The sequence below is a fragment of the Zalophus californianus genome, chromosome 1 (genome assembly GCF_009762305.2).
Source record: "Zalophus californianus isolate mZalCal1 chromosome 1, mZalCal1.pri.v2, whole genome shotgun sequence".
Classification (NCBI taxonomy): domain Eukaryota; kingdom Metazoa; phylum Chordata; class Mammalia; order Carnivora; family Otariidae; genus Zalophus; species Zalophus californianus.
In genome coordinates this window covers 212831960-212840869 of record NC_045595.1, presented here as the reverse complement: position 1 = coordinate 212840869, position 8910 = coordinate 212831960, and positions in this window count along the sequence as shown.

Here is an 8910-nt window from a genome sequence, read left to right as displayed (position 1 = left end):
AGCTAGGTTTTTTTATTATTATTATTTTATTTGTTTGTTTTTTAAGTAGGCTTCATGCCCAGCACGGAGCCCAGTGCTGGGCTTGAGCTCACGACTCTGAGATCAAGACCTGAATTGAGATCAAGGGTCACACTTAACTGACTGAGCCACCTAGGCACCCCTAAATTATATATATATATATATATATATATATATATATATTTTTAAGATTTATTTGAGAGAGAGAGTGTGCAGGGGGAGGGGTAGAGAGAGGAGGCCGAAGCAGACTCCCTGCTGAGCATGAAGCCTGACTTGGGCTTCTGTTCCACAACTCTGAGACCATGACCTGAGCAGAAATCAAGAGTCCGATGCTCAACTGGCTGAGCCACCCAGGAGCCTCTAAACTATCTTTTAAAACACAGAGAGTGACTTCTGTCTCTGGGAGTATCTGGCCACTAGATATTATGAAAAAATGCTGGGCTACAGAGTATTTCGCAATGCTGGGTAAAATATCACAAGCATAATTTCAAATGATCGGTTCTGTTCGCATGTCCAGATCTGTGCTCTTGTCCATGATTGCTGTGTCATGATGGTCTTGAAGCTCATGAGTTTCTGGGCCCTTATCTGTGGGAATTCCCAAGCCCTGGGGTCAGTGTGCATTCCTCCTGAATTGATTTGGTGTTTGTGTCCACCAGGCTCTTTTCAGTGCTGCCTATCTTGGTCTAGTGTGATCATTTTTTTCATCGTTTGGAATGTGCTGGACCACAGGAAGTGTGTGTTTCCAGGGACTAAAACACAAGCAAGAAACCACAAGAAGTCACATTGCCCTGGGAGCATTTGCTGATCTCAGTAAGTTAAAGTCTTGGTTTAACTGATGTCAAGACGACTTTGGAGCCATGAGCACTGGGAGTGGGCTGGGAAGCACAGGAGGAAGCCCTTGTAGAGCTGCCCCTCAGTGGCAGGGTGAACATGGGCAAAGCCACCTGCTTGCAAAAACGTCACAGGAAATGTGTCTATCTCAGCCTGGGCACTGGGTGGGGAAAAAATGTCTCAAGGCCTACCCTCTCTTGAATTTGGGGTTAACATACACACATACTTCCCATGGAGCAGGACATTCCAATCTATATTAAAATTGAAAACTGTGTTTAGCAAAAGGCAGTATAGAAAGTAGAGAGACAAGCCACAAACTGGGAAATCATTTAACTCATAATGAATCGGTATCCAGAACATAAAGTTTCCTACTCACTAACAACGATGAACCACCCAGAAGAGGTTAGTGACTCCCTCTGGAGGGGGTGGAGGGATGGATGAGGTCCATATGGAAGGGAGAGCCTTGGGACTTGTCTTCTTTTAGTGATGTTTGTTTGTTTGTTTCTTACGGTGTGCTATGGGCACAGGAATGTCTGCTCTTGTGTATTTTTGATATGTATGAAATATTTCATAATGCATTTTAATGAGTAAAAAAGCCACGAGTGGTTTATTTGGTGCCCCAAAGTTATATGGTAGTTTTAGAGGCCCACTTTTTGATGGAAAAGATATAGATTCCAATACTACTAGAAAGTCTATCTTCCCGTATACTGAAATGATGAAAAGGTTTGTCTGGCAAGGTCCTGTGTATATGAACCTACATATATAACCCAGCTCTATGCCTTCATCAAGTGGGCCATTACTGGAGCCTAGCCTACATTCTAATGGCCAAACATCACTGCCAAGTACGGGTGAAGAGCTGAGTGCTGGCATATGGAGTGAGAACTTAGTTGTTAGAATAGCACTGTCCTCAAAATACAAATGTATGTTGTATTAGTTTGTTAGAGCTACAATAACAAAGGACCACAGCCTGGCTGGCTTAAGACAACAGAAAGGTGTTATCTCACGGTTCTGGAGGATATAGTCCTAAATGAGGGTGGCAGCAGGAAGAGCATCCCCTGGGACCCTGGGTAGAATCCTCCCCTGCCTCTCCCGAGCTTCTGGGGGTGGCCACCGATCCCTGGCATTCCCTCCTTTAGAGCTGCGTTGCTCCAATCTCTGCCTGTCTTCATATGGCTTCTCTTTGTGTGTCTTTCTTCTGTGCATGTCTGTCTCTGTGTCTCAATTTCCCCTTTTTATAAAGACACAAGTCATACTGGATTAGGGCCTGCTCTGATGACATCATTTGAACTTGAAATCCTCTGTAAAGACTATCTCCAAATGAGGTCACATTTCAAGTACCAGGGGTTAGGATTTCAACTTGTCTTTTTTGGGGAAAATGGAAATCCACCTACAACATGTCAAAACCACATCAGATGGGAAAATACAAGTGACTTTATTTTTTTAAGGAAATTCTTTTTTCTCCAGCTCCATTGAAATATAATTGATATATATAATGTTGTGTAAGTTTAAGGTATACAGTGAAATGACTTGGTATATATCAAGTACATATTCAATATATATTGAATATATTCGTATATACATGGATATCAAGTATGTATTTATATATATCAATATGAACATCTATATATCTATCTATCTAGGAATGTCCTGGACAGTCTCTTGTTACCTTCCTTTGTGGAGTGATGATCTTCCACAGTGGTAAGCTCTGATTCCCTTCTGTTTCTCCTTTGTGAATCTGCTGTAGGTTTTTGCTTTGTGGTTACCATGAGGCTTAAATAAACCCACCTTATAGATACAACAGTAAGTTTTACGCTGATTACAACTTGACCGCATACAAAAACTCTACCTTTCCACGTCCTCCCCTGGATGTTTTTGCTGTTACAGTTTACGTCTTCATGTTCTCTATATTCATACACAAATGATCGTAGCTGCAGGTATTTTGGATTCTATTGTCCTTTAACCTTTATACAGAGTTAAGTGGTTAACACACCAGAGTATTAGCAGGATCTAGAATCTGGCGCTGCCCCCGCACCCTTACCGTGTGCTGTATGTTCTCCTGTGGATACACATTACTGGTTAGCGTCCTTCCATTTCAGCTGGAAGAACTCCTTTCTGTGTTTCTTGCAGAGCAGGTCCAGTGGGGTTGAACTCCCTCAGCTTTTGTCTGTCTGGGATAGTCTTTATCTCCCCTTCATTTCTGAAGGGCAGCTTTGCCAGGTGAGGATTCTCGGTTGGCAGGGTCTTCCTTTGACCGTACCGTACTGTTCTGTCCCGGCCTGTAAGGCTCCTGGGGAGAAATCTGCTGATTGCGTGATGGGGGTAGCTTGTAACTTACAAGCCTCTTTTCTCTTGCTGCTCTTAAGATTCCCTCTTTGTCCTTGATTTTTGGCAGTTTTATTATAATGTGTCTTGGAAAGAATCTCTTCAAGTTGAGTTTGGTGACCCATGAGCTTCAGGACCTTGGGTGTCCAAATCTCTCCCCTGATTTGGGAAGTTCTCAGCCATTATTTCTTTTAAATAAGCTTTCTGCTGCTTTCTCCCGCTCTCCTTCTCTGGACCTCCAGTAAATCACAGACTGCTTCTTCCGTTGGTATCCCACAGGTCAACTGGGATTTCTTCACTCTCTCATCCTGTCTCCTTTGTCCTCCTCTGACTGGATGACGTCCAAGTTCCTGTCCACTTCACGGATTTTCTTCTGCTACATCCATTCTGCCGTGGGTGCTCTCCATTGCACTTTTCATTTCATTCACTGTATTCTTCAGCTCCAAAATTTTCTGTTTGGTTCTTTTTTATATATTTCCATCTTTGCTAGGCTTTTCATTTTGTTCATATATTGTTTTCCTGATTTTGTTGAATTGTCTTTTTTGTTCGCTTGTTTTCTTGTAGCTCATTCCTGAAAACAGCTATTTTGAATTATCAGGTAAATCACAGGTCTCCAGATCTTTGGGTTGGTTGCTAGAAGGTTCTTATGAGGGCACCTGGGTGGCTCAGTTGGTTAAGCGACTGCCTTCGGCTCGGGTCATGATCCTGGAGTCCTGGGATCGAGTCCCACATCGGGCTCCCAGCTCGGCGGGGAGCCTGCTTCTCCCTCTGACCCTCTCCCCTCTCATGCTGTTTCTTTCTCTCTCTCTCTCTCTCTCAGATAAATAAATTAATTTAAAAAAAATCTTAGAAGGGTGCCTGGGTGGCTCAGTTGGTTAGGCAACTGCCTTCAGCTCAGGTCATGATCCTGGAGTCCTGGGATCGAGTCCCGCATCAGGCTCCCTGCTCAGCGAGGAGCCTGCTTCTTCCTCTAACCCTCCCCCCTCTCATGTACTCTCTCTCTCTCTCTGATTCTCGCTCTCTCAAATAAATAAATAAGTCTTTTAAAAAAATCTTAGAAGGTTCTTATGATCCTTTGGTGGCATCATGTTTCTTTGATTTTGCATGTTCCTTGATTTTGCATGTTCCTTAAAGTCTGGTGCTGCTGTGTTCACATCTGAAGTTGCCATCCCCTCCTCTGGACTTTACTAACTGCCTTTGGGAGAGAAATACCTTCCCTCAGCCCTGCTAGGGATTCTGGGGTGATCTCAGACGTCCGGTGGATGTGTCTTCTCCTCATTTCTTGCTCCCTCTTGTGGCTGATGCTTAAGCTTGTATGCCTTCTCTCCACCCCACAATTAACTAGGTTGAATGCAGATAGCCTCCCCTTTGTTTCCCCGAGGTGGCGCTCAAGCTGGTGATCTCTCCCTGGCCCGCGGATTTGGACCCGTTATTTGTGCGTGCTCACTAGCTGTTTGTCGAAACTCACTTTTACTGCCTTTGGGAGTGCACACAGGGAGCTGGTCACAGTGTTGGAGTGTGTGGGGGTGAGGTGCATGGAGTGCTGGGGGTGCCAGTGGCCAGTTGGGGGAATCTGCGAGCAAGGTGTCCCTAGTGGCTCATGGGCAGGCTTTTTTTTTTTTTTAAAGATTTTATTTATTTATTTGAGAGAGAGAGAATGAGAGATAGAGAGCACGAGAGGGAAGAGGGTCAGAGGGAGAAGCAGACCCCCTGCTGAGCAGGGAGCCCGACGTGGGACTCGATCCCGGGACTCCAGGATCATGACCTGAGCCGAGGGCAGTCGCCTAACCAACTGTGCCACCCAGGCGCTCTGGGCAGGCTTTTTGATGGGAGTGTTGGGGTTCCTTTTTTGCCCCTGAGAGTTCTATTTGCTGCTCTCCTAGCTCTTCCTGCCCCCAGTACTCATGACCCATACTCTGTAAGAGGCTAGAGAGACACAGGTATCTTTGGCAGCATCTCACATAGCTGGGGAAGTCAGGTGCTCACTCACATGCCTCGCTTTCCCCTGCGGGAGAAATCCTGGGCTGAGGAGCTCGCTCTTGACGCTAAGGTGTAGGGCCCTGGGGGAGGGATGATATGGGTAAAGTCACACTCTTCCTCTTACCCTCTCCAATGCACCCAAACTCATATTTTTTTTTTTTTGTTCTAACGATGTGCTGGAATTTGTCTGCTGGAAACCTGGACTCCCACAAAAGCTCTTTCCTTTGTGGGGGGTATTGTCTAAGATGGTGTTTTCCAGGGGTTCCCAGACCATGGCCAAGAGGGGGTGGAGCCACTTCATAGGCCACGGCAAGCTTCACAGCTGGGACCAAAGTCTGTGTGCCTATTACCGGACACATGGGTGGGCGAGACTCTGCCTGGGTTCCTTGGTGTGTGGGGCTGGGTCCCCCAGTTCCCAGAAAGGCACTCTGTCTGTGGATGGATGCTGAACTGCTGTTGAGTGGGGGGACGTGGCGAGGGGTATCTTATTCAGCCACAATGCTGACATCCCCACAAAGTGTTTCAGGGAACTGCATTGAGCAAAGTACCACCTCCAGGGGACTGGACAGTTTAAAGTGAAAAAAGGCCTCTGGGCTCCCAATTTGCTAAGGTCAGTAAGAGTTTAAGAGTTGCTCAAAGGGCATATTTTTCAGAGTGAGCAAGAGCTGCTGGAAAAGGAGGGATCTCCAGGAGGGCAGAGGAAGAGTCGTGCTGGGGTACAGCCTGGGGAATGTTCCCAGCAGGCAGAACTCAACCTCATCAGGGAGTACTCTCTTTTCCTATGGTCCTGTGAACATTCTCCCTATGGATTTAGGAATTGCTGTGCACCAGTGATTGCTCTGTGCACCCATTCTTCCTTTTTCCTTTTTTCTAAAGATTTATTTATTTATTTATTTTAGAGAGAGAGCGTGTGTGTGCACAGGCTGGAGGGGCAGAGGGAGAGGGAGAGAGAATCCCAAGCAGACTCCATGCTGAGTGTGGAGTCCAACACGGGGCTCGATCCTATCACCCCGAGATCACAACCTGAGCCGAAACCAAGAGTTGGACGCCTAACCGACTGTGCCACCCAGGGACCCCCATTCTTTTCCTTTTCAAATGGAAGTATTCGCTGTGGTGGTCCTTTCCCCTTTGACCAGTGTATGCTGTGTGGGGGGCAGATAATTGATATTTTTAGTTTATCCATCTGTGGATCAAGAGGAACTGCACCTGAGGAGCCGCATTCAACCTAGTATAGATTATGAGACCCTGCAGTTTGAGCCTGGTACTGGGATTGGGTGAGACTTCCGGGGATCTTGGGAGGAAGTGAGGTTTTTTTTTTTGGTGGAGAAATGTGAATAATTGGGGCCAAAGGATGGACTGTAGTAGATCTGACCACAAAAATGGCCTCAATTCTCCACCCCTCCCTTTCCCCAGGCCCTTTGTAATGCAACTTTGATGCTCCTATCACCAAGAGGGGGTTTATTTCCCCCGCCTTTGGACCTTGTTGCCCTTGTGTCTTGCGTTGGCCAATAGGATGTGTCAGAAGCAACAGTACACTGGTTCTACACCTGGACCTCACAAGGCCTGTGGGTTTTTTCCTGTCTGTGCCTACCATGTAGGTAAGCCCCAGTACCCTCCTGGAGGATGACATGGAGTGGAGACAAGTTGTCCCAGGCCATCCTAGACTGGCTAGTTCTCTTCCAACCAGGTGGCAGGCCACAGACACATGAGCAAAGACAGCCAACTAAGACCAGCCCAAATGGCCAACCCACAGAATTGTGAGCTAAGTAAATCATTACTGTTTTAGGCTACACAATTTGTTGTTATATAGTATTTGTTATGTATTTATTACGTATTACTGTGACAACAGAAAATGGATACACTTACTAAAACAGTTACTAACTGCAGCTACTATCAACACAGCTGACTCCTTTGAGAAAATCACCAAGGGAAATGGGACAAAACCTAAGGGCTCTCCAATTTTATCCAAGCTGTAAACGATGAACATGCCCTCATCATTTTGTAAATTTCAGAGAGGTAAAAACTTGGTTACAACTTTAGTAGCTACATTAGCAAATTAAAAAAAAACCCAAATCATACAGAACTGAAATTTGAGTTGTGGGTTTGGGGTAATATACTAAGAACATTAGATAGTAAAATATCAACACATCATATTGATGCTGAAATAGTTTACACATATATATAAGAGTAATGACAGGTAAAGAGGCCTCAGACAACATGTTCGTGGACCTGCGTTAACATCTGATAGCCCACACAAGATGAACTGAAGTAGCACCAGAGAGGCCACAAAAGGGAAAATTGTGAAAATAAAAATAAGCTTAACACCATTTCAATTCAGACTGGATTAAAATTACAAAGAAAAGGCTTGGGTTATCCTGGACTTTGCTGAGAAAAAGATCTTTAGGCAAATAAATCTTGTTGGCACAAGTCCTATGAGAATTCAGAGCGTGAGGCACATGGCTCATGACCTCAAAAAGATCAGAATGACTAGGCTGTGTTTACGTCTGATGATCAAGCACAATTCTTTAAGTTTTCATTTATGCATGCTCCGCATCTTGTGATATAATGCATGAGTTCCCTTAAATCTGTTATTCAGTCTCCACAGTTTTTCAAAAATTGTACTTACTTCTCTAGGTTGTAACTTATAACACGAAGGCAAACTTCAAGGTCAGTTCAAATAGGTATATTATAATTTTATCTGTTAGAATGTGTGTCACGGAGTATTTTCTAAGATGTAAATGACGACTGTAAAGGAAGTTGAATTTGTTCATGAGCCTAATGATGACTGGCCCCTGCCTAGGATCTCTGTGGTCTTAGTATTACTATCCTGCCCAGGATAGAAACCGTAAACTCACTGGCATGCCTGAAAAACACCCCAGACCATGCATATGGACTTCCACTGTGCCAGCCAGATTAGTCTAATAGAGATGTTCGCAGATTCATTTTCAGAAACCTTGGGAAGTCTCCTGCTTCCACTGTGGTACTGCCCAGCAGCAACCCCTCTGTGGATACAGCAGCCGCCCTTGATTTTGGATATAAATTCATCCTTAGGTCATACAGGAGGTGGGGTCAGGGCCAGCATTCTCCAAACTTCCTACGCCTCCTGCTGATCATCATTCCTTCACTCTTCCGTAACAGTAGCTGCTCCTTTAAGACAGTTACCCGTTCCATTCAGGTACTTAGCAAATATTGATTGAGCACTGACTTCTTGCCAGGTATTGTGCTGCAATGGGATGACCATGAGCTGCAAAATTAGGCATTTGTAGTCTGGAGAGACATTAAACAAATAAACATGAATATAAACAATGGAAAGGCAGGGAAAGCTTCCCTGACTGATGATGCCACTGTAATGAAATTGAATGACTGGAATTAACTAGTTACAATAAATAGATGAGGTGCCAGGGAGAGCATTTCAGGCAGAAAGAATGGCATGTGCTAAGGCCCTGGGGTGAGTGCATTGTGCCAGGGAATGAAAGGTTAGTTCTGGGTACAGCACAGAGAATGAAAGGGCCTGCTGGGGAAAGAGGCTGCGGAGTAGATGGGAGCCAGACCACAGGCAGTTCGCTAGAGCATGATTAGGACTTGGGTCTTTGCCATGAAAGCAACGAGAAGCCACCTGTTGGTTTTAAGCAGGGGGATGCAATGATCAGATTTGTGTTCTGCAAGGATCTCTCTGGCTTCGGTGTGGCAAGCAGATCTGTGGGGGACAAGGGCAGCTGCGGGGATCAGCAAAGCTGCGGGACTGCTGTGGTTTGGATG